Below are 24,885 nucleotides of genomic sequence, written 5' to 3'. Positions count from 1 at the left end.
CATCCATTCTCGCTGCCACCACGCCACATATGAAATGGTACCCCCCTCCCCCTGCAAGCGCGCGAGGTAGCGCTAGGAAATGACAACAAAGGCCCCATTCGTTCACACACAGTCTCTAGCTGTCATGAATAATGCACCGATACCACAGCTCCCTTTCCACATCCAGGCCTCACAAAACTTTCCGTGGTTTACCCCAGACGCTTCACATACCCTAGTTCAATCCATTGACAGCACGTCGACCCCAGTATACCACATCGTTCCAATTCACTCTATTCCTTGCACTCCTTTCCCCCTCCTGTATGTTTAGGCCCCGATCGCTCAAAATCCTTTTCACTCCATCCTTCTACCTCCAGTTTGGTCTCCCACTTCTCCTCGTTCCCTCTACCTATGATACATATATCCTCTTTGTCAATCTTTCCTCACTCACTCTCTGAGTGTGACCAAACCATTTCAATACACCCTCTTCTGCTCTCTCAACCACACTCTTTTTATTACCACAACTCTCTCTTACCCTTTCATCACTTACTCGATCAAACCACCTCAAACCACATAATGTCCTCAAACATCTCAATTCCAACACATCCACCTTCCTTCCCACAACTCCATCCATAGCCAATGCCTTACAACCATATGACATTGTTAGAACGACTATTCCTTCAAACATACCCATTTTTGCTTTTCGAGATAACGTTCTCGCCTTCCACACATTCTTCAACGCTCCCAGAACCTTCGCCCCCTTCCCCCCCTTGTGACTCTTTTCTGCTTCCATAGTCCCATCCGCTGCCAAATCTACTCCCATATATCTAAATCACTTCACTTCCTCCAGTTTTTCTCCATTCAAACTTACCTTCCAATTGACTTGTCCCTGAGCCCTACTAAACCTAATAACCTTGTTCTTATTCATATCTACTCTCAAATTTCTTCTTTTACACACTTTACCAAACTCAGTCACAAACTTCTGCAGTTTCTCATCCGAATCAGCCACCAGCGCTGTATCATCAGCGAATAACAACTGCATTCACATCCCTTACAAGCCCATCAAAAAACAAATTAAACAACCATGGAAGCATCACGCACCCCTGCCGCAAAACAACATTTACTGGGAATCAATCACTTTCCTCTCTTCTTACTCGTACATGCGTTATATCCTAGACAAAACTTTTCACTGCTTTTAGCAACTTACAACTCACACCATATACAATTAATACCTTCCACAGAGCATCTCTATCAATTCCATCTGTTTTTTCTAAGTATTTCTCACATACATTCTTCATAATAAACACTTGATCCACACATCCTCTCCCACTTCTGAAACTACACTGCTGTTCCCCAATCTGATATTCTGTACATATCTTTACCCTTTCAATCAATATCCTCCAATATAATTTCGCAAGAATGCTCAACAAACTTACATCTCTATAATATGAACACTCATATTTATCCCCTTTGCCTTTGTACAATGGCACTCTCCATTCATTCCGGCAATTCTCAGGCACTTCACCGTGAGCCATACATACATTGAATATACTCACCAACCAGTCAACAGCAAAATCACCCCCTTTTTTAATAAATTCCACGATAATGCCATCCAAACCCGCCGCCTAGCCGGCTTCCACCTTCGACAAAGCTTTCACTACCTCTTCTCTGCTTACCAAATCATTCTCACTGACCCTCTCACTTCGCACACCACCTCGACCAAAACACCTTATATCTGCCACTCTATCATCGGACACATTCAACAAACCTTCAAAATACTCACTCCATCTCCTTCTCACATCACTACTTGTTCTTACCTCCCCATTAGCCCGCTTCATCGATGTTCCCATTTGTTCTTTTGTCTTACGCACTTTATTTACCCCCTTCAAAAACATCTCTTCATTATCCCTAAAATTTAATGACACTCTCTCACACCAACTCTATTTTGATCTCTTTTTCACCTCTTGCACATTTCTCTTGACCTGCCTCTTTCTTTTATACATCTCCCAGTCATTTGCACTATTTTCCTGCAAAAATCGTCCAAATGCCTCTCTCTTCTCTTTCACTAAGAATCTGACCTCTTCATCTCATTACTAACAAACCGTTTCTAATCTGCCCACCTACCACTTTTCTCATGCCTCAGGCATCTTTTGCGCAAGCCATCACTGCTTCCCTCAATACATCCTATTCCTTCCCGACTCCCCTTGCGTCATTTGCTCTCACCTTATTTCATTCTGCACTCAATCTCCCCTGGTACTTCCTCACACATGTCTCCTTTCCAGGCTCACTTACTCTCACCACTCTCTTCACCCCATAATTCTCTCTTCTATTCTGAAAACCTCTACTTATCTTCACCTTCTCCTCCACAAGATATTAATCAGACATCCCTCTAGTTGCCCCTCTCAGCACACTAATATCCAGAGGTCTCTCTTTCACGCGCCAGTCAATTAACACGTACTCCAATAATGCTATTTGGCCATGTCTCTTACTTACATATGTATACTTATGTATATCTCTTTTTTTAAACCAGTTATTCCCAGTAACCAGTCCTTTTTCAGCAAGCAAATCTACAAGCTCTTCACCATTTCCATTTACAACACTGAATACCCCATGCACAATAAAAATACACTCAACTGCTACATTACTCACCCTTGCATTCAAATCACCCATCACTAAAACCCAGATTCGCGCATCAAAGCTGCTAACACACTCACTCAGCTGCTCCCTAAACACTTTCCTTTCATGATCTTTCTTCTCATGACCAGGTGCATAACCACCAATAATCATCCATTACTCCCCATGCACTTTCAGTTTTACCCATAACACTCTGGAGTTTTTTTTTTACACTCTATCACATACTCCCACAATTCCTGCTTCAGGAGTAGTGCTACTCCTTCCTTTGCTCTTGTCCTCTCATCAACCCCTTACTTTATTTCCAAGACATTCCTAAACCATTCTTCCCTTTACCCTTAAGATTCATTTCACTCAGAGCCAAAACAGGTTCCTTCCCTCGAACATACAACATATCTCGTTTTTCCTCATCTTGATTACATCTACACACATTTAGACATATATATATATATATATATATATATATATATATATATATATATATATATATATATATATATATATATATTTTTTTTTTTTTTTCTTTTTCTTTTTTATACTTTGTCGCTGTCTCCCGCGTTTGCGAGGTAGCGCAAGGACACAGACGAAAGAAATGGCCCAACCCCCCCCACACACATGCATAAACACACGTCCACCCACGCAAATATACATACCTACACAGCTTTCCATGGTTTACCCCAGACGCTTCACATGCCTTGATTCAATCCACTGACAGCACGTCAACCCCGGTATACCACATCGCTCCAATTCACTCTATTCCTTGCCCTCCTTTCACCCTCCTGCATGTTCAGGCCCCGATCACACAAAATCTTTTTCACTCCATCTTTCCACCTCCAATTTGGTCTCCCTCTTCTCCTTGCTCCCTCCACCTCCGACACATATATCCTCTTGGTCAATCTTTCCTCACTCATCCTCTCCATGTGCCCAAACCACTTCAAAACCTTCAAAATACTCACTCAATCTCCTTCTCATATATATGTATATATACATACATATATATATATATATATATATATATATATATATATATATATATATATATATATATATATATATATATATATATGTACATATATATATATATATATATATATATATATATATATATATATATATATATATATATATATATATATATATATATATATATATATATATATATATGTACATATATATATATATATATATATATATATATATATATATATATATATATATATATATATATATATATATACATATATATGAGAAGGAGATTGAGTGAGTATTTTGAAGGTTTGTTGAATGTGTTTGATGATCGAGTGGCAGATATAGGATGTTTTGGTCGAGGTGGTATGCAAAGTGAGAGGGTTAGGGAAAATGATTTGGTAAACAGAGAAGAGGTATTAAAAGCTTTGCGGAAGATGAAAGCCGGCAAGGCAGCAAGTTTGGATGGTACTGCAGTAGAGTCTATAAAAAAAGGGGGTGACTGTATTGTTGACTGGTTGGTAAGGTTATTTAATGTATGTATGACTCATGGTGAGGTGCCTGAGGATTGGCGGAATGCGTGCATAGTGCCATTGTACAAAGGCAAAGGGGATAAGAGTGAGTGCTCAAATTACAGAGGTATAAGTTTGTTGAGTATTCCTGGTAAATTATATGGGAGGGTATTGATTGAGAGGGTGAAGGCATGTACAGATCGTCAGACTGGGGAAGAGCAGTGTGGTTTCAGAAGTGGTAGAGGATATGTGGATCAGGTGTTTGCTATGAAGAATGTATGTGAGAAATACTTAGAAAAGCAAATGGCTTTGTATGAAGCATTTATGGATCTGGAGAAGGCATATGATAGAGTTGATAGAGATGCTGTGTGGAAGGTATTACGAATATATGGTGTGGGAGGCAAGTTGTTAGAAGCAGTGAAAAGTTTTTATCGAGGATGTAAGGCATGTGTACGTGTAGGAAGAGAGGAAAGTGATTGGTTCTCAGTGAATGTAGGTTTGCGGCAGGGGTGTGTGATGTCTCCATGGTTATTTAATTTGTTTATGGATGAAGATGTTAGGAGGTGAATGCAAGAGTTTTGGAAAGAGGGGCAAGTATGCAGTCTGTTGTGGATGAGAGAGCTTAGGAAGTGAGTCACTTGTTCGCTGATGATACAGCGCTGGTGGCTGATTCGTGTGAGAAACTGCAGAAGCTGGTGACCGAGTTTGGTAAAGTGTGTGAAAGAAGAAAGTTAAGAGTAAATGTGAAGAAGAGCAAGGTTATTAGGTACAGTAGGGTTGAGGGTCAAGTCAATTGGGAGGTAAGTTTGATTGGAGAAAAACTGAAGGAAGTAAAGTGTTTTAGATATCTGGGAGTGGATCTGGCAGCGGATGGAACCATGGAAGCGGAAGTGAATCATAGGGTGGGGGAGGGGGCGAAAATCCTGGGAGCCTTGAAGAATGTGTGGAATTCGAGAACATTATCTCGGAAAGCAAAAAATGGCTATGTTTGAAGGAATAGTGGTACCAACAATGTTGTATGGTTTCGAGGCGTGGGCTATGGATAGGGTTGTGCGCAGGAGGGTGGATGTGCTGGAAATGAGATGTTTGAGGACAATGTGTGGTGTGAGGTGGTTTGATCGAGTAAGTAATGTAAGGGTGAGAGAGATATGTGGAAATAAAAAGAGCGTGGTTGAGAGAGCAGAAGAGGGTGTTTTGAAATAGTTTGGGCACATGAAGAGAATGAGTGAGGAAAGATTGACCAAGAGGATATATGTGTCGGAGGTGGAGGGAACGAGGAGAAGTGGGAGACCAAATTGGAGGTGGAAAGATGGAGTGAAATGATTTTGAGTGATCGGGGCCTGAACATGCAGGAGGGTGAAAGACGGGCAAGGAATAGAGTGAATTGGATCGATGTGGTATACCGGGGTTGACGTGCTGTCGGTGGATTGAATCAAGGCATGTGAAGCGTCTGGGGTAAACCATGGAAAGTTTTGTGGGGCCTGGATGTGGAAAGGGAGCTGTGGTTTCGGGCATCATTGCATAACAGCTAGAGACTGCGTGTGAACGAATGGGGCCTTTGTTGTCTTTTCCTACCGCTACCTGGCACACTTGAGGGGGGGAGTGATGGTATTCCATGTGTGGCGAGGTGGCGATGGGAATGAATAAAGGCAGACATTGTGAATTGTGTGCATGGGTATATATGTATGTGTCTGTGTGTGTATATATATGTGTACATTGAGATGTATAGGTATGTATATTTGCGTGTGTGGACGTGTATGTATATACATGTGTATGGGGGTGGGTTGGGCCATTTCTTTCGTCTGTTTCCTTGCGCTACCTCGGAAACGCAGGAGACAGCGCCAAAGCAAAATAAAAAGAAAATATATATATATATATATATATATATATATATATATATATATATATATATATATATATATATATATATATATATATATGTATATATATATATATATATATATATATATATATATATATATATATATATATATATATATATATATATATATATATATATGTACCGGGGTGAAGAGGGTGGTGAGAGTAAGTGAGCTTGGGAAGGAGACTTGTGTGAGGAAGTACCAGGAGAGACTGAGTACAGAATGGAAAAAGGTGAGAACAATGGAAGTAAGGGGAGTGGGGGAGGAATGGGATGTATTTAGGGAATCAGTGATGGATTGCGCAAAAGATGCTTGTAGCATGAGAAGCGTGGGAGGTGGGTTGATTAGAAAGGGTAGTGAGTGGTGGGATGAAGAAGTAAGATTATTAGTGAAAGAGAAGAGAGAGGCATTTGGACGATTTTTGCAGGGAAAAAATGCAATTGAGTGGGAGATGTATAAAAGAAAGAGACAGGAGGTCAAGAGAAAGTTGCAAGAGTGAAAAAGAGGGCAAATGAGAGTTGGGGTGAGAGAGTATCATAAAATTTTAGGGAGAATAAAAAGATGTTCTGGAAGGAAGTAAATAAAGTGCGTAAGACACGGGAGGAAATGGTAAGTTCAGTGAAGGGCGCCAATGGGGAGGTGATAACAAGTACTGGTGATGTGAGAAGGAGATGGAGTGAGTATTTTGAAGGTTTGTTGAATGTGTTTGATGATAGAGTGGCAGATATAGGGTGTCTTGGTCGAGGTGGTGTGCAAAGTGAGAGGGTTAGGGAAAATGATTTGGTGAACAGAGAAAAGGTAGTAAAACCTTTGCGGAAGATGAAAGCCGGCAAGGCAGCAGGTTTGGATGGTATTGCAGTGGAATTTATTAAAAAAGGGGGTGACTGTATTGTTGACTGGTTGGTAAGGTTATTTAATGTATGTATGACTCATGGTGAGGTGCCTGATGATTGGCGGAATGCGTGCATAGTGCCATTGTACAAAGGCAAAGGGGATGAGAGTGAGTGCTCAAATTACAGAGGTATAAGTTTGTTGAGTATTCCTGGTAAATTATATGGGAGGGTATTGATTGAGAGGGTGAAGGCATGTACAGAGCATCAGATTGGGGAAGAGCAGTGTGGTTTCAGAAGAGGTAGAGGATGTGTGGATCAGGTGTTTGCTTTGAAGAATGTATGTGAGAAATGCTTAGAAAAGCAAATGGATTTGTATGTAGCATTTATGGATCTGGAGAAGGCATATGATAGAGTTGATAGAGATGCTGTGTGGAAGGTATTAAGAATATATGGTGTGGGTGGCAAGTTGTTAGAAGCAGTCAAAAGTTTTTATCGAGGATGTAAGGCATGTGTACGTGTAGGAAGTGATTGGTTCTCAGTGAATGTAGGTTTGCGGCAGGGGTGTGTGATGTCTCCATGGTTGTTTAATTTGTTTATCGATGGGGCTGTTAGGGAGATGGATGCAAGAGTTTTGGAAAGAGGGGCAAGAATGAAGTCTGTTGTGGATGAGAGAGCTTGGGAAGTGAGTCACTTGTTGTTCGCTGATGATACAGCGCTGGTGGCTGATTCATGTGAGAAACTGCAGAAGCTGGTGACTGAGTTTGGTAAAGTGTGTGAAAGAAGAAAGTTAAGAGTAAATGTGAATAAGAGCAAGGTTATTAGGTACAGTAGGGTTGAGGGCCAAGTCAATTGGGAGGTAAGTTTGAATGGAGAAAAACTGGAGGAAGTAAAGTGTTTTAAATATCTGGGAGTGGATCTGGCAGCGGATGGAACCGTATGTATATCCATGTGTATGGGGGTGGGTTGGACCATTTCTTTCGTCTGTTTCCTTGCGCTACCTCGCAAATGCGGGAGACAGCGACAAAGCAAAAAAAAAAAAAAAAAAATATACACACACACACACACACACACACGCACTGATATATACATATATACACATGTACATAATTCATACATTCTGACCATATTCATTCTGGTCGCCACCCCGCCACACATGGACTGACAACACCCTCCCCTTGCAAGTGCGCGATGTAGCGCTAGGAAAAGACAACAAACGTTACATTCTTTTGCATTCAGTCTCTAGCTGTTATTTATCATGCACCAAAACCACAGCTCTCTTTCCACACCCTGGCCCAATAAAACTGTCAATTGTTTACCCCAGACGCTTCACATGCACTGGTTCAATCAACTGACAGCACGTCGACCCCGGTATACCACATCGTTCCAATTCACTCTATTCCTTGCACACCTTTCACCCTCCTGCTTATTCAGGCCCCGATCACTGAAAAAGATTTTCAGTGATCGGGATGATCAGTGATCAGTGATCAGTGAACCACCTCGAATTTGGTTTCCCACTTCTCGTTCCTTCCACCTCTAACACATATATCCTCTTTGTCATTCTTTCCTCACTCATTCTCTCCATGCGACCAGACTATTTCAAAACATCCTCTTCTGCTCTCTCAACAACACTCTTTTTATTACCACACATCTCTCTTACCCTTTCATTACTTACTCGATCAAACCACCTCACACCACATATTGTCCTCAAACATTTCATTTCCAACACATACCCTTCTCTGCACAACTCAACTATAACCCACGCCTTGCAACCATGTAACATTGTTGGAACCACTATTCCTTAAAACACACCAATTATTGCTTTCCAAGATAACGTTCTCGACATTCTTCACATTCTTCAACGCTCCCAGATCTTTCGCCTCCTCCCCCACCCTATGATTCACTTCCATTTCCATGGTTCCATCCGCTGCCAGATCCACTCCCAGATATCTAAAACACATCACTTTCTCCAGTTTTTCTCCATTCAAACTTACCTCCCAATTGACTGTTCCTTCAGCCCTACTGTACATAATAACCTTGCTCTTATTCACATTTACTCACAACATTCTTCTCTCACACACTTTACCAAACTCAGTCACCACCTTCTGCAGTTTCTCACCCGAATCAGCCAACAGCGCTGTATCATCAACAAACAACAACTGACTAACTTCCCAAGCTCTCTCATCCATAACAGACTTCATACTTGCCCCTCTTTCCAAATCTCTTGCATTCACCTCCCAAACAACCCCATCCATAAACAAATTAAACAACCATGGAGACATCATGCACCCCTGCCGCAAACACACTTTCACTGAGAACCAATCACTTTCCTCTCTTCCTACTCGTACATATGCCTTACATCCTCGATAAGAACTTTTCACTGCTTGTAACACCTTGTTTCCCACACCATATATTCTTAATACCTCCGCAGAGCATTTATATCAACTCTATCATATGCCTTCTCCAGATCCATATATGCTACATACAAATCCATTTGCTTTTCCAAGTATTTCTTACATACATTTTTCAAAGAAAACACCTGATCCACACATCCTCTACCACTTCTGAAACCACACTGCTCCTCCGAATCTGATGCTCTGTACATGACTTCACCCTCTCAATCAATACCCTCCCATATAGCTTCCGAGAAATACTCAACAAACTTATCCCTCTGTAATTTGAGCACTTACTTTTATCCCCCTTGCCTTTGTACAATGGAACTATGCAAGCATTCCGCCAATCCTAAGGCACCTCACCATACATCAAATAACCTTACCAACCAGTCAACAATACAGTCACCCTTTTTTTTAATAAATTCCACCGCAGTACCATCTAAACCCGCTGCCTTGTCGGCTTTCATCTTCCTTAAAGCTTTTACTACCTCTTCTCTGTTTACTAAATCATTCTCCCTATCCCTCTCACTTTGCACACCACCTTGACCAAAACACCCTATATCTGCCACTCAATCATCAAACACATTTAACAAACCTTCAAAATACCCACTTCATCTCCTTCTCACATCACCACTATTTGTTATCACCTCCCCACTCACATCTGTATTTATAATCGAAGATACAGCTCATGTCCCAAATCCAGTTTTAAAGCTAAGAGGAAAACATTTTGCGACACATAACATAAGAGATGAAGATATATCATCAGCACTAATGAAAAAGAAAATATACAAAAGATCAGACCAAGGTAAGTTCCATCCATGAACAATGAAAGAGGCGAAAAATGATAGTTAAGTCCTTGTCTACTTTCTTCGGTGTGACTTACAACGTAGGAGGTTCTAGAAGAATGGAAGCATACTAATGCAACAATTTTCAAAGATGTAACAAATCACTGCACGGAAATCGTCGCCAAATCAGCTTAACATAAGTTGTTAAACTTATGGAAACCATCATTCAGAATTAGACTGTAGACCATTTAGAGAACTACCACTTACTGAAGGATTCTGAGTATGGTTTGCGATGATGTCGTTCATGTCTGACAAATCTGCTTGATTTCTTTAATGATATAATCAACATGTATGATGAAAGTAAAGCAGTTGATCTTATCCATCTCGATTTTCAAAAAGAATTCGATAAAGTTCCACATCAAAGGTTCCAAAATGAAGTTAAGTCACACGGTATAGATGGAGTTGTACTTAGATGGTTAGAATATTTGTTAACTGGCCGTAAGCAAAAGAGCCTCAGAATGGCTAGACGTAACAAGTGGTGTACAAGTCTTAGGACCGGGTCCGTTTCTCATATATGTGATCGGTACTGATAATGGACTGCACTGTTCGGTATCAAAATTCGCAGATGAAACTTTGGGAAATAGATCTACATAAGAAATTGAACGTCTACAACTACAAACAGACATAAACAAACTGATGGGCTGGGTCCGTAGGTGGCAAACTGATTTTGATATCGACGTGTGCAAAATTTCACATCTTGGTAGTGAAAACGAAACGGCAAGCTACAGTATAACTTCCGTTCAACTGCAAAAGGTAAATGACGAAAAGATCTGAGTGTAATAATATCTGGTGATCTACAGCTAAGTAACCTGTGCAGATAAGTGGTAAAAATGGTAAACAAAATTCTTGGAATTATTCTGTAGAAGAAACTCGTGCGCCCCCATCTTGAATATTGTGTTCAGTATTGGTCACCCTACTAGAAGAAAGTCATATGCAGAATAGAGAGAGTACAGAAACGAGCTACCAAGATGATTCCCGGACTTAAAAATAGATACTATGAAAACCAACTAAGCGACTCAAATCTATTTAGTTCAGAAAAGAGAAGACTAAGGGGTGATCTGAAACAGGCATTCAAAATTATCAAAGGTTTCGATAATCTCGATGCAACGACTTACATAGAATTAGATCCGTCTAATTTCACTCGTAGTAATGGTTACAAACTCGTGAGCAAACGTTTTACCTCGAGTGAGGCGAAATAAATTTTCTTCAACAAGATCGTTAACATAAGGAGTTATCTTACCAATCAGAGTGACTGAAAGCAGTATCATATATGTATTTAAGAATAAACTTAATATTTCGCTTCAAATCCACGACTAATAGTATTTGCGCCACCTTAGCGACATGAAAAGTTTATAATTCTTTCCATTTTTACTATATACGTATTTCTACTCGTAACACAGTGATCTATGATTTTCTTATCTTTTCATCTATCACAAACAACCTAGAAGGTTCCCAATGGTCTGTTGCCGTTAGAATTCCTTTGTATATCTTGGTATTTCTTTTTATCTTTCTCCTTTCACCCACTCTCCTAAAGTCAGACACCAGCTTTTCCAGTTTCTCACTCGAATCTGTCACTTGCGCCGTGTCATCAGCAAACAACAACTTACCTCTCTGGCCCCACTTACCCCCAAAATACTGGAAATACTACGGCAGAGACCGCCCAGCGCAGGCACGGTTGCTGAACATGCATTGGCCATTGCTTAGAATTTGAACGAGAAGAACATATATTCGAAGAGTGATGAAACAGAAATGATCATGATGAACAAAATGATAAAGGAACCAGAACACTAGCTACAAGCTGCTTCATATGAAATGGTTAAATTAGAAATGAGGGCAAAGAAAAGGAATTCTGAGAGATAAACAAGACACATGTAGCCATACTCAAACAGCGAAAGCAACCAATTTCCCCAGCAAGATTTCATCATATTATCCTCAGTTCGACATGCTCATGTGATCAGGATCAGCCAGGTCACTTTCGACAGATCAGGAAATAGAATGTATGCACTGAACTGGATAAAACCAGTTGTCCTTTAGGGTGAGCAAAAACGATTCAAGGGCACAAGACACCATAGTAAGGCTACCGTCAACCACTCAGAACATATCTCAAAGAAAGCTCTCACACGTACGAGAACTTTATTCGAGAGGAGAGAAAACCACAAATAGTGATGTACTGTCAAATATCTCACGAATAATGTGGTGAAGAGTTTCCTGTAATTGTCGTTAAGGACACAACAATGTAGACTTACTCTTAGAGGTGCAGCATCGGGGTTACACATAACAGGAGACATTCAACACAACCAGTTTACACCAACTGAGAAACCAGTTCGGGATAATGATTTACGCTGCCAGAAACATGAATTCAGTTGTGAGAATACATACAAAAGAGCCATCCCTAATGAGTAAAGAAAAATCAGAGATAGATCGTTACCAAGAAAACGCAGCGTGCAGGAAGCGAGTTAAGAAACTAAAGCCAATGCAACACACGATGGCGAAGGCGATTATACTGTACCGATAAAAAGAGCTGTCCTACCGCTGCTACATGGCTGACTACTGTACAGCACAACAACATGAGTCGGACCTCTCTTAAAAGGCATGAGTTATGGATTGCATATATTGCAGTCCACCCAATTGTATGTCTAACATAAATACTCAGTAGAAATGAAACAGAGATAAAACTACGATTTCCCCGTATTGTGTGTATTAATGTACCAAAGCAAATGAACCAAACAATGAGTTTGTTGTAGGGATTAAATGAACAATAAGACACGAATTAAATTTTTTTGTTGACGATTTTCTTGAGTTTAAAATGAACAACAACCAAAGGGCCAGTCACAAAAGCAACAGCCAATCTGCCTCCCCGTGGTGCATGTATCCCAGGCCCAGACTCGGCCTCCTGGCTACCAAGCAGGAAACCTAAATGTACGACGGAGTGTAGTTGGACACCAGAGTGACAGTCATATTGGCACCAGTCTCGTGCAAATTCATCAGCAGGAATAGACCTCGATCACACGATACATTTCGAGTCAAGAGATTTGGACATTTTTTTAATGTATTATCTTGACTTGGCTCATGAACTATTAGTGACCATCTCATCGTTATCGTAACCACATTAATGTGCCCAGTACAAGTTCCAGTCACATTTACAAATATGCAGACCAGGAAATGAATGCTGAGCTTCAGGAAACCCAAAGAATCATCCTTGAAAGAAAAATGAACCAAGGAAATACATATGACGATCTCAAACTGGTACCAGCAGACCCTATCTGCCAGGGTGATACAAGTGTTGCATACCAACTTACTGCACGATACAGACGTCAGATGATGGATCGACACACACACACACACACACACACACACACACACCGAGGAAGACTGATACAGAACGAATTAAACGAGACCTGCATTGAATCATGCTGTAAAAAATAGAGTCAGCTCAATGTACCACAGATCTAAAAGAGAAAAGACTGAAGAGAAGAAAAGACTGAGAGTTTATTAAGTTGACCTAGACGGCAATTAACCAAACGCCGACTATAATGGGCAACGGTGAAAAGAAATATTACTAAGCAGCATTCATGCAGTTTACGAGAACCATCTACAATCACTTAAGATGAAAAAAAATACTTCTGTGAGAACAACGAAGGCTATCTGAACATAGTTCCTTAAGACCGAATCAGCAAACCTTGACATAAATAATCCCTCACAAAATCAGTCACAGCGGAGAACGTCTAAGTTTCAAAACAGAATATTTGAATGCTGTTGAAAAGATTATTTGAAATTATAAATATATCATTCAGTATCACATATTTTCAACAACTCCCTACCATCTACATGGTAGATGAAATGCAAAATGTGAAGTACGAAATGAAAACTAACTAGAAACTTCTAGTTCACCACACATCAGTATTGGGTAACCTCTCAGATGGAAGTTCTGCATCACTTGGAATGAGTTGACTTATCAAGCGTAATGATACAAGTGTAGAGTGACGTTCCTTATGGTCGCTGACTCTCGTCTACACTCTGCGTTATCTTCACTACAGACATGCCTATGCCAGCTCCAGAAGGAGGTGACCTTTTAATGAATGTCAGCCTATAACACAAAATTGTGGAGCATGCAGGAAAATTGAAAATAATATATATAACTTCTATAGCCAAGAAAACACAAAAGGCCATTGAAATGATAATAATGATGATGATAATGATATTAACAATAATAAAAATAATGATAATGATAATGATAACAATAATAATAATAATAATGATAATGATAATAATAATAATAATAATAATAATAATAATAATAATAATAATGAAAATGATAATGATAATAATAATAATAATAATAATGATAATGATAATAATAATAATAACAATAATAATAATAATAAGAATAACAATGATAATGATAATAATAATACTGATGATAATAATAAATATGAAAATAATAATGATGATAATAATGATGATAATGGTAATGATAATGATAATGATAATAGTAATAATGATAATAATGATGATAATAATAATTGTAGCTATAATGATAATACTACTACTACTACTACTAATAATAATAATAATAATGATAATGATAATAATGATAATAATAATAATAATAATAATAATAATAATAATAAACAATGATAATGATTATAATAATAATAATGATGATAATAAAGATAATAATAATAATAATTATAACAAATGGAAAATCTAAAGAAACTAGCAAACGTTTCATATCTTACCTGTAATACCATACCTTTTATGAGAGAAGAATAAATTCTGCTCAATAGCAGACTTTTTCGATTAGAAATTTCAAGAACAAGAACTAACCACATCGATCACATCATACGGCCACACAAAACACTTTTACAGTTCAGAAGATTCCAGTCACTCACTCTGCGAGACGACAAAGCACTAGCTATAGAAAGCTCACGTGAGACGTATACTGGAACACCCACGCATCCTAATCCACTTTCTGCCCAGAACATCGATACGAAAGTTTCTCTCTGCAGAACAAAGTAATATGAAGAATTGCAAATCAACGACCACCTTGAAATCAGACCATTCTTACTATTAGTAAGAGGATAAAACTGAAATGGACAAACATAATGATACACAGATTAGCTATGGAGACCTGGAACAAACCGAAGGACTTAGAAGACGAAAGCTATATGCGCTTGACAGTCTGACGAACAGAGAAAACATCACAAGTGGCCAGCAGTTGTAACCATGAGCCAGGTGGCACTACCTGTAATTTACGTATGGGCAAGGCAATTTAGAAGTATCAGCATCATACGCAATTCCAACCCTCGTTAATTCAGTGGAAATATATCACAAAATAAAAGTCATTATAAAAAAAAACTCACCATCACACTACATAAAACACACATCCTGAACAAACACACTGACACCGAAATTATTGTACGAAAATAAAAGAAATGATGAGTAAAGGGAGATACTTGGTTAGTACTAGAATCCAACCCGCCAAACGATGAATTGCGGTACCCAGTACAACAAAGAGGATGGCTCACCCAACTCTGCCTTTCTACCTTTTTCATCTCGTCTACTCGTACCAAATTCTCCGTCTATCACTTTTATCATTCCTTCTTGAAGGGAGGGAGAGGTTCCCCTTCGCTCCATAGTCTAGAGACAGGTTCTAAGCAAGTCAGAACGGAAGGGCAAGAGCATTCACAGAGCAGTGAGGAATATATCTATGTATCCAAGTGTTTATTCAATGTTTAAGCCTTTCCAGCCTTGTGTGTAAAGTTGGTATATCCTGCTCCATGTGTCAAGTCCTTCTACTGTGCCCTGTGTTTTCAGCCGGCGTGACCTTATTTTCCCATGTTCAGTGTAAGCGACTATATATTCTCTTTCCTGTAATCTTAAGTTAATCATGTATAATAAACTGTGTTTCCCATTTCATTATCCCAAATGGTTGAATAGCGGTGATACCATAGCTTGTTCCCAGATCATGATAATGTTTGCTTTATGTTACGACCTCATACCCCTAGCCAAGGCTTATAACATAAACTGGGCGTCTGTCCAGGAACCAGTTCATTTTTAACCAGAAATCGGAGTTAATTTTGTACAGCTAGATATTCATGATCAACAAAATTCCCTCCCATAAGTATCTTTTCTTGTCATGATCTTGATGTAACGCAAATGTTTCTGATGTTGTAGAGATTTAAAGAGTTCAGTTCCCTGTTCAGTGTCAATGTTTCTGATGTAGAGATTTAAAGAGTTCAGTTCCCTGTTCAGTGTCAATATGTTTCAAACAGAAAATTACTCCGGAAATTGTCATGTCTCTATCATGGGCCACTGATGCCACTAGATTGGTAATGCAATCGTTAACTATGGCCTACGAGGATGTTATTATGTCAAAAGAGAAACCTGTTGAAACGTAGACTGTATCGTCAACAGACGCCCGGCTACAGTAGCACAGTGCTATAACTCCCCATGCCATCGTGGTTACAAGATGGAAGATAATTACGGTGTTCAACTTCTCATTCAGTTCTCTTCCTCAGGAAGTTAAATTGTGTTGAAACTAGAAACTCATTGCAAATAGAAATGACTAGAGCGGGATGAGAGCGAGTGACAAAGAGAGCAAGGAATACTTTTCTTGAAATGTAAGGAAAAGGAAAGAGAAATGGAACGTTTAACGTTCTTGACACATTCAGGGGCCGCCCGGAGTCAGGCCCACATAGGTTTGGACGCTGGTGCAGTGGTCGGTTCACAGTCAACCCTACTGTTAAACTGTCCCTAAGGGCAGTTTAGCTTAGGGCTGAATCTGTCTCCAGGGACTGGTCGAAGAAATCTGTACGTGGCTTAGCGTAGGGTATATGTAAATATAACGTAAATGAGATGACCTTCATTAAGGCATTCAGTTGCCCGTGCCGTCTACGCTACCATAGAAAAAATGGAGCATATCAGGGAAAGGTAAAAGAGCTAAAGAAGAGTATAGCAGGGAGGGAGTTAAGGGAGAGCGAAATGCTACGTAGATTAATTCTCATAGAACCTAGAGAGAAAATAGAGGAATTAGGTTTGGCGGTAGGGATGAATATGAATTAAAGGAAACTGAAGGAAGTAAAGGTGATGGAAGCAGCCGCAACTCTAGAGAGGATTATAACAGTATTGATGATATTGTACATAACTGGACGCTACTCAAACTTGGTAAGGATGCTCATGAAAAAAAAATGTTTTGTCGGTCTGGAGCGTTGGTAGAAATGTAGTTTTGGGACGAGTCTTACAAGAGAGAAATGATCCAAACTGCTTTTACAAGACAAGCGCGGACTGTCTGCCAACCATTGAACTATGACAAAAAAAGATTTTCTTCAAGAAATCGAATGTCTTCAAAAAGAGAAACATTTTTCTTCTGATACAGAGGTATGATACTTCTAGCAGAAAACCTCGTTACACACCAACTAGCTGATTCCTGAACATCACCGAAATAGGTTCAGATGCATTAGGTACATACACACAGACAAGGTCCTACAGTGGAATTTTCTCATTTGTTATGAAAATTGCGTCAGCACTGTCTTAAAGCCATCGAGGTCACCGCTGTTGAGGAACTGCAAGACTCGCCTTACTAGAAGAATCACAAGTCGGCAGACCTGAGAGAGATCAGTCTTCACCTTGATAAGTGGGGTCAAGCGACCCTCCCAGGCGAGGCTGCTCAGGCCTACAACATCTCGGTGAGTGATCCAACAAGGCCGGCCGTACCTTAGTGTTAAGGGACTTCGTGAGCAGGGTCAAAAGCCCGCCACGAACTTACGTCTGCTTGCAAGTTATCGCCGCCGGAGAGATCGTCTGAGAGGTACAGAGGGTCTATTGTCTGCCTTTACTGTCGGAGGTAAAGCCATGTAGTTGTAAAATGTCACAGATTCTTGAATTAGGATAAGGATGCACTACTTAACCTGTCCTCTCTTATAATCAGCTGGAGCGTTTTGTTTCTGTTGTAAAAGTTTCTGTTGCAAAAAGTAATGTGTACAGATTTATGTAATGACACCATTAACGATCAATACCCTGTTGGGACTTTGCACGACACCAGCCAGCATGGCGTGCAGTATTGTGTTGACAGTAATGCTTCCGGATGTGGAAGACTGGCAACCATATGTTGTTTAAGGATATTGCTGGAAATTGTAGTGTACCCTTGTGTACATAGTACTTAAGGACCGATGTGGGTATGTGATTGGGTGAAGACCTATTTGCCTATGCCATGTGTCGAGGTCGTGTTTGGTCATGATATTACTATATAAACACCCTAATGTTTAATGGTCTTGGTGTGGTATGGAGTTTCCCAAATGAAGTGAAGCTTATCTGAGGCAATGTTATCTGGTCGGTGTTGTAAGAACGATGTGACTGACTGTGGATGTAACATTTAGCGTGCTGGACAAGTTGACCACCGTTGTTGATAGCCGGCGTATGGGAAGTGATGTTGACCTTGGTAGTTCTGGGCTGAGAATCCTACACATGGAATTAGTGTCCACCAGCTGTAACACCGATTGACCAAAATCAAAGGAGGATGATCCGTTTACTGACGAAGTCAGTGTTAAACGTCTTCCTTCCAACATTGATAATGTCTCGTCTGATAGTGTAGGGGTCGCTCCTAAGACGCCTGCCGACCGTGACATGATCCTGGAGGTCCAGAGTAATGAGTGTTATCATCTGGGGTTCCTGTGGACAGGTGTAGAGGAGCGAGAAGCCCCACGTACGCCTGTATGTTCTAGTTCAAAATCAAGTGTGGTTATGAGAAGACTGAAACCTGTTTATGTTTCGGTTAATAATGATTATCAAGTTGTACCCAGGGCAGTTGCTCCGACCTATTGCCACAAGGAAATTGCTTGGTTAACCCACGAGATTTTGGGAGGATGCGTAAGAATGAGTGAGGCTTGCCAGAAGATGTTGCCTCGATTGAAACGTTGTTCATAAGCCTGATGTCAACTCCAAGCCTGCCCTCCATTCCCCATATTTCAAATATGAAACAGCAAATTTATTAGTTTTAAAAGGTTCTCTGATGATTTGTCAGCATCTCTCCTGGTCGGGATTGCCCTGATCGGGATGTGGGAGGAGGGGGCGGGCGCCCCCAGAGAGTTAAGGGTGATCTACGGTTATATAAGTCTTGTATCTCTGTACGCTACCCGGTGTCTCGGAGGAGAACGTCGATGAAAATTAAACATCAGAGGAATAAGGCTCAAAAGAGCTCACATGTTTCTATTCACCATCAGACATTCTATTTTTTGGTAACGCACACGGCACGGGCGGCTGAAATGCGCTAATTAAAGACATCTCATTAATGCTATTTATATAATTATCTTAGCTTGAGACAGGCACACAATTTATCGACCAATCCTTCGGGAAGGATAAACATATGAGATGACTGTGGAACGACTGTCGCAACTAGAAAAAGCTGAAAAGGGAATGTGAAAAGAGGTTGACAAAGAGGATATCTGTGTTACAAATCATGGGGACAAGAACAAGGAGGAGACAGAACTGGAAACAGAGGAATTAACTATTCGTCTTTTCCTGTGTTAGCAAAGCAGCACCAGGAATAGGCAAAGAAATAGCCTCATTTGTTCACATCCATTCTTTCGCTGTAATGCATCGAAACACATCAGCCTGTCCAAAAAAGGGCCCCACAAACCATTCCATTGTTTGCCCTGGCCACTTCAAATGCCGTGATTGAATCCATTAACAGCACGTCGACCCCTGTATATTCAGTCCTCAAGCACTCAAAAAATTTTCCACCTCCAATTTGGTTTACACCTTTTTGTCCCCTTAACTTCTCACACATGAATCCTTTTTATCATCTTTTCTTCACATTTTCTGTACATAGGCCAAAAAGGAAAAAGAAAATCAGCACCCCCATCAGCGCTCGACCACGAGAAATATCATTGAATCTTCCATCATTAAATACACAAAGAATTATAATGTTAATATTAGTGATGGTCTATACAAATTAGATAACTTTATTGTTGATAGAATTTGTAAAATGATAAGTTTATGAACGCTCGTTGTATGTTTTGGACAATCACATGTTTACCAAATGGCGTCCTAGCTTCGTCTCTTCGATGTATATCAACTGACTGTTATATTTCTTTCTTGTGCCTCCCCTGATGATGTGATTATTCCACAAAAGTGCACTTTGGAACTTATCGTGTTTCATTTTCCCCGTGGACTCATAGGAATATCTAGATCACTCGCATATTTGTGATCCTTTCAAATACATATATATTTATGTTATTTATTTTTCTTTGTCGCTGTCTCCCGCGTTAGCGAGGTAGGGCAAGGAAACAGACGAAAGAATGGCTCAACCCGCCCGCATACACCTGTATATACATACACGTCCACACACGCAAATATATATACCTATACATCTCAATGTACACATATATATACAAACATAGACATATACGTATATACACATGTACACAATTCATACTGTCTGCCTTTATTTGTTCCCATCGCCACCCCGCCACACATGGAATAACAACCCCCTCCCCCTCATGTGTGCGAGGTAGCGCTAGGAAAAGACACCAAAGGCCCCATTCGTTCACACTCAGTCTCTAGCTGTCATGTAATAATGCACCGAAACCACAGCTCCCTTTCCACATCCAGGCCCCACACAACTTTCCATGGTTTACCCCAGAAGCTTCACATGCCCTGATTTAATCCATTGACAGCACGTCGACCCCGGTATATCACATCGTTCCAATTCACTCTATTCCTTGCACGCCTTTCACCCTCCTACATGTTCAGGCCCCGATCACTCAAAATCTTTTTCACTCCATCTTTCCACCTCCAGTTTGGTCTCCCACTTCTCCTCGTTCCCTCCACCTCTGACACATATATCCTCTTGGTCAATCTTTCCTCACTCATTCTCTCCATGTGACCAAACCATTTCAAAACACCCTCTTCTGCTCTCTCAACCACACTCTTTTTATTTCCACACATCTCTCTTACCCTTACATTACTTACTCGATCAAACCACAACACAACATAATGTGCTCAAACATCTCATTTCCAGCACATCCACCCTCCTGCGCACAACTCTATCCATAGCCCACGCCTCGCAACCATACAACATTGTTGGAACCACTATTCCTTCAAACATACCCATTTTTGCTTTCCGAGATAATGTTCTCGACTTCCACACATTCTTCAAGGCTCCCAGAATTTTCGCCCCCTCCCCCACCCTATGATTCACTTCCGCTTCCATGGTTCCATCCGCTGCCAGATCCACTCCCAGATATCTAAAACACTTTACTTCCTCCAGTTTTTCTCCATTCAAACTTACCTCCCAGTTGACTTGACCCTCAACCCTACTGTACCTAATAACCTTCCTCTTATTCACATTTACTCTTAACTTTCTTCTTTCACACACTTTACCAAACTCAGTCACCAGCTTCTGCAGTTTCTTACATGAATCAGCCACCAGCGCTGTATCATCAGCGAACAACAACTGACTCACTTCCCAAGCTCTCTCATCCACAACAGACTGCATACTTGCCCCTCTTTCCAAAACTCTTCCATTCACCTCCCTAACAACCCCATCCATAAAAAAATTAAACAACCATGGAGACATCACACACCCCTGCCGCAAACCTACATTCACTGAGAACCAATCACTTTCCTCTCTTCCTACACGTACACATGCCTTACATCCTCGATAAATAATTTTCACTGCTTCTAACAACTTGCCTCCCACACCATATATTCTTAAAACCTTCCACAGAGTATCTCTATCAACTCTATCATATGCCTTCTCCAGATCCATAAATGCTATATACAAATCCATTTGTTTTTCTAAGTATTTCTCACATACATTCTTCAAAGCAAACACCTGATCCACACATCCTCTAGCACTTCTGAAACCACACTGCTCTTCCCCAATGTGATGCTCTGTACATGCCTTCACCCTCTCAATCAATACCCTCCCATATAATTTACCAGGAATACTCAACAAACTTATACCTCTGTAGTTTGAGCACTCACTCTTATCCCCTTTGCCTTTGTACAATGGCACTATGCAAGCATTCCGCCAATCCTCAGGCACTTCACCATGAATCATACATACATTAAATAACCTTACCAACCAGTCAACAATACAGTTAATAAATTCCACTGCAATACCATCCAAACCTGCTGCCTTGCCGGCTTTCATCTTCCTCAAAGCTTTTACTACCTCTTCTCTATTTAACAAATAATTTTCCCTAACCCTCTCACTTTGCACACCACCTCGACCAAAACACCCTATATCTGCCACTCTGTCATCAAACACATTTAAGAAACCTTCAAAATACTCACTCCATCTCCTTCTCACATCACCACTACTTGTTCCCATTTGCTCCCTTGTCTTACGCACTTTATTTACCTCCTTCCAAAACATCTTTTTATTCTCCCTAAAAAAAAAATATATATATATATATATATACATATATATGTATATATATATATATATATATATATATATATATATATATATATATATATATATATATATATATATATATATATATATATGAAGATTAGTGGTTTTCAAAATGGTATAGAGATTATTGGAATGAAGAGAGGTGAGAGCAAGTGAGCTCTGGAAGAAGACTTTTGTGAGGATGTACCAGAAGAGACTGAGTGCAGAATGGGATGGCTTGGGATGGCTTGTGCAAAAGATGATTGTTGCATGAGAAGCGTGAGAGGTGGGCAGATTAGAAAGGGCAGTGAGTGGTGGGATGAAGTAAGATTATTAGTGAAAGAGAAGAGAGAGGCATTTGGACGAGTTTTGCAGGGAAATAGTTCAAAAGACCGGGAGATGTATAAAAAAAAGAGGCAGGAGGTCAAGAGAAAGGTACAAGATGTGAAAAAGAGGGGAAATGAGAGTTGGGGTGAGAGAGTATTGTTAAATTTCAGGGAGAAGAAAGAGATGTTTTGAAATGATGTATATAAAGTGCGTAAGACAAGAAAACAAATGGGAACATCGGTAAAGGGGGCTAATGGGGAGGTAATAACAAGGAGTGGTAATGTGAAAAGGAGATGGATATATATATTAATATATATATATATATATATATATATATATATATATATATATATATATATAGATAGATAGATAGATAGATAGATAGATAGATAGATAGATAGATAGATAGATAGATAGATAAATAGATAGATAGATAGATAGATAGATAGATAGATAGATAGATATTACATGCCTGCTCTAGATCCATAAATGCCACAATGAAATATTCTTGTTTTTGTATTTTTCACATTATTCAAAGGAAACCCCCGATCCACATATCCTCTTTCCTTGCTGAAACGACACTGCTATTCCCCAAACAGTTACTCTGTGCATGCTACCTCCCTCTTAATTACCACTCTCCTGTAGAACGTGACAGGTACACACAATGAACCTTAATAACCTAACCTAACCTAACCTAAGTAATTCGACCATTTACTTTATCCCCTTGCCTTTACACGGTAGCACTATGGAAACATTCAGCCAATCCTCAAGCACCTCACCATGATGCATACATACATTGAAAGTCTTAACTAACCACTTTACAACATATTCATCCCATTTTTTTATTGAATTTAACTGCAGTACCATCCAGTCTAGCTGCCTTACCACATTTCAGCGTACGCAAGGTTTTCACCACATCGTCTCTTTTCACCAAAGCACTTGCCATGATTCTCTCACCTAACATATCTCCCAAATCAATACGACGCACATCTACTGCCCAGTCATCTAATATTTAACAGTTCTTCAAAATAATTATTGCATCTCTTTATCTCATATCTTTCTGTTACTGCTCCTTCATTTGACCACTTCACTGATGTTCCCATTTGTTCAATTGTTTTTCTCAAACTATCAGTCTCCATCTAAAGCATTTTCTTATTCTTTCTGATGTTTGCTGGCGCTCACTCACCACAGCTCTCATTAACCTCCGCACCATCCTCTTTACATCCTGGCTCTTTCTCGAGTTAACCTAGGGATGTCTATGTCCGGGTACTTGGCCCTCACTGACAGGCCGGTGAACCTAATAAAAGTTGGTAGTTTGCTCTATGTATATACCAGCTGGATTACCCCTTTGCTGTACGAGAAGTATGTTTTATATAATACATATGTATATTGGCTTTTAAGTTGCCTTCAAGATCGACTACTGGATAATTGAAATATGTTGTCTCTTTTAGGTTAAATAAGTACCGTCTAGCTGTAATGACTTGAATGATGGAGTAAAGATACTAAAATGAATCAAAGTGCTGGTTTGTATATATTAGGTAACTTTTGAGTGAGAAAATAATAAATATGTTTCCCAAAACATAGGTCGTCGAGGGTTACCTGCGCCCTAATTTCTTCACCTATTTCTTAATTCATTAGTCGACCCCGCCCAGTGGCGGCTGGTATATTATATTCTATTATTTTTCTATCTGTGACAAGTCCTGACGAAGTAATTATACAAAGGCGCTTGACACTTCGAATTCTCCGTTTCCATGTGGTTTATCTGCATTTTATGTACATACATTAGCTACTTGTGCATCATATATATGAATACATATATATATATATATATATATATATATATATATATATATATATATATATATATATATATATATATATATATATATATATATCCCTGGGGATAGGGGAAAAAGAATCCTTTTCCATGCATTCCCCGCGTGTCTTAGAAGGCGACTAAAGGGGACAGGAGCGGGGGGGTTAGAAATCCTCCCCTCCTTATACTTTAACTTTCTAAAAAGGGAAACAGAAGAAGGAGTCACGCGAGGAGTGCTCATCCTTCTCGAAGGCTCAGATTGCAGTGTCTAAATGTGTGTGGATGTAACCAAGATGAGAAAAA

This window comes from Panulirus ornatus, chromosome 20, assembly GCF_036320965.1.
Source record: "Panulirus ornatus isolate Po-2019 chromosome 20, ASM3632096v1, whole genome shotgun sequence".
In the NCBI taxonomy this organism is placed as follows: Eukaryota; Metazoa; Arthropoda; class Malacostraca; order Decapoda; family Palinuridae; genus Panulirus; species Panulirus ornatus.
Note: the sequence above shows the minus strand (reverse complement) of the source record.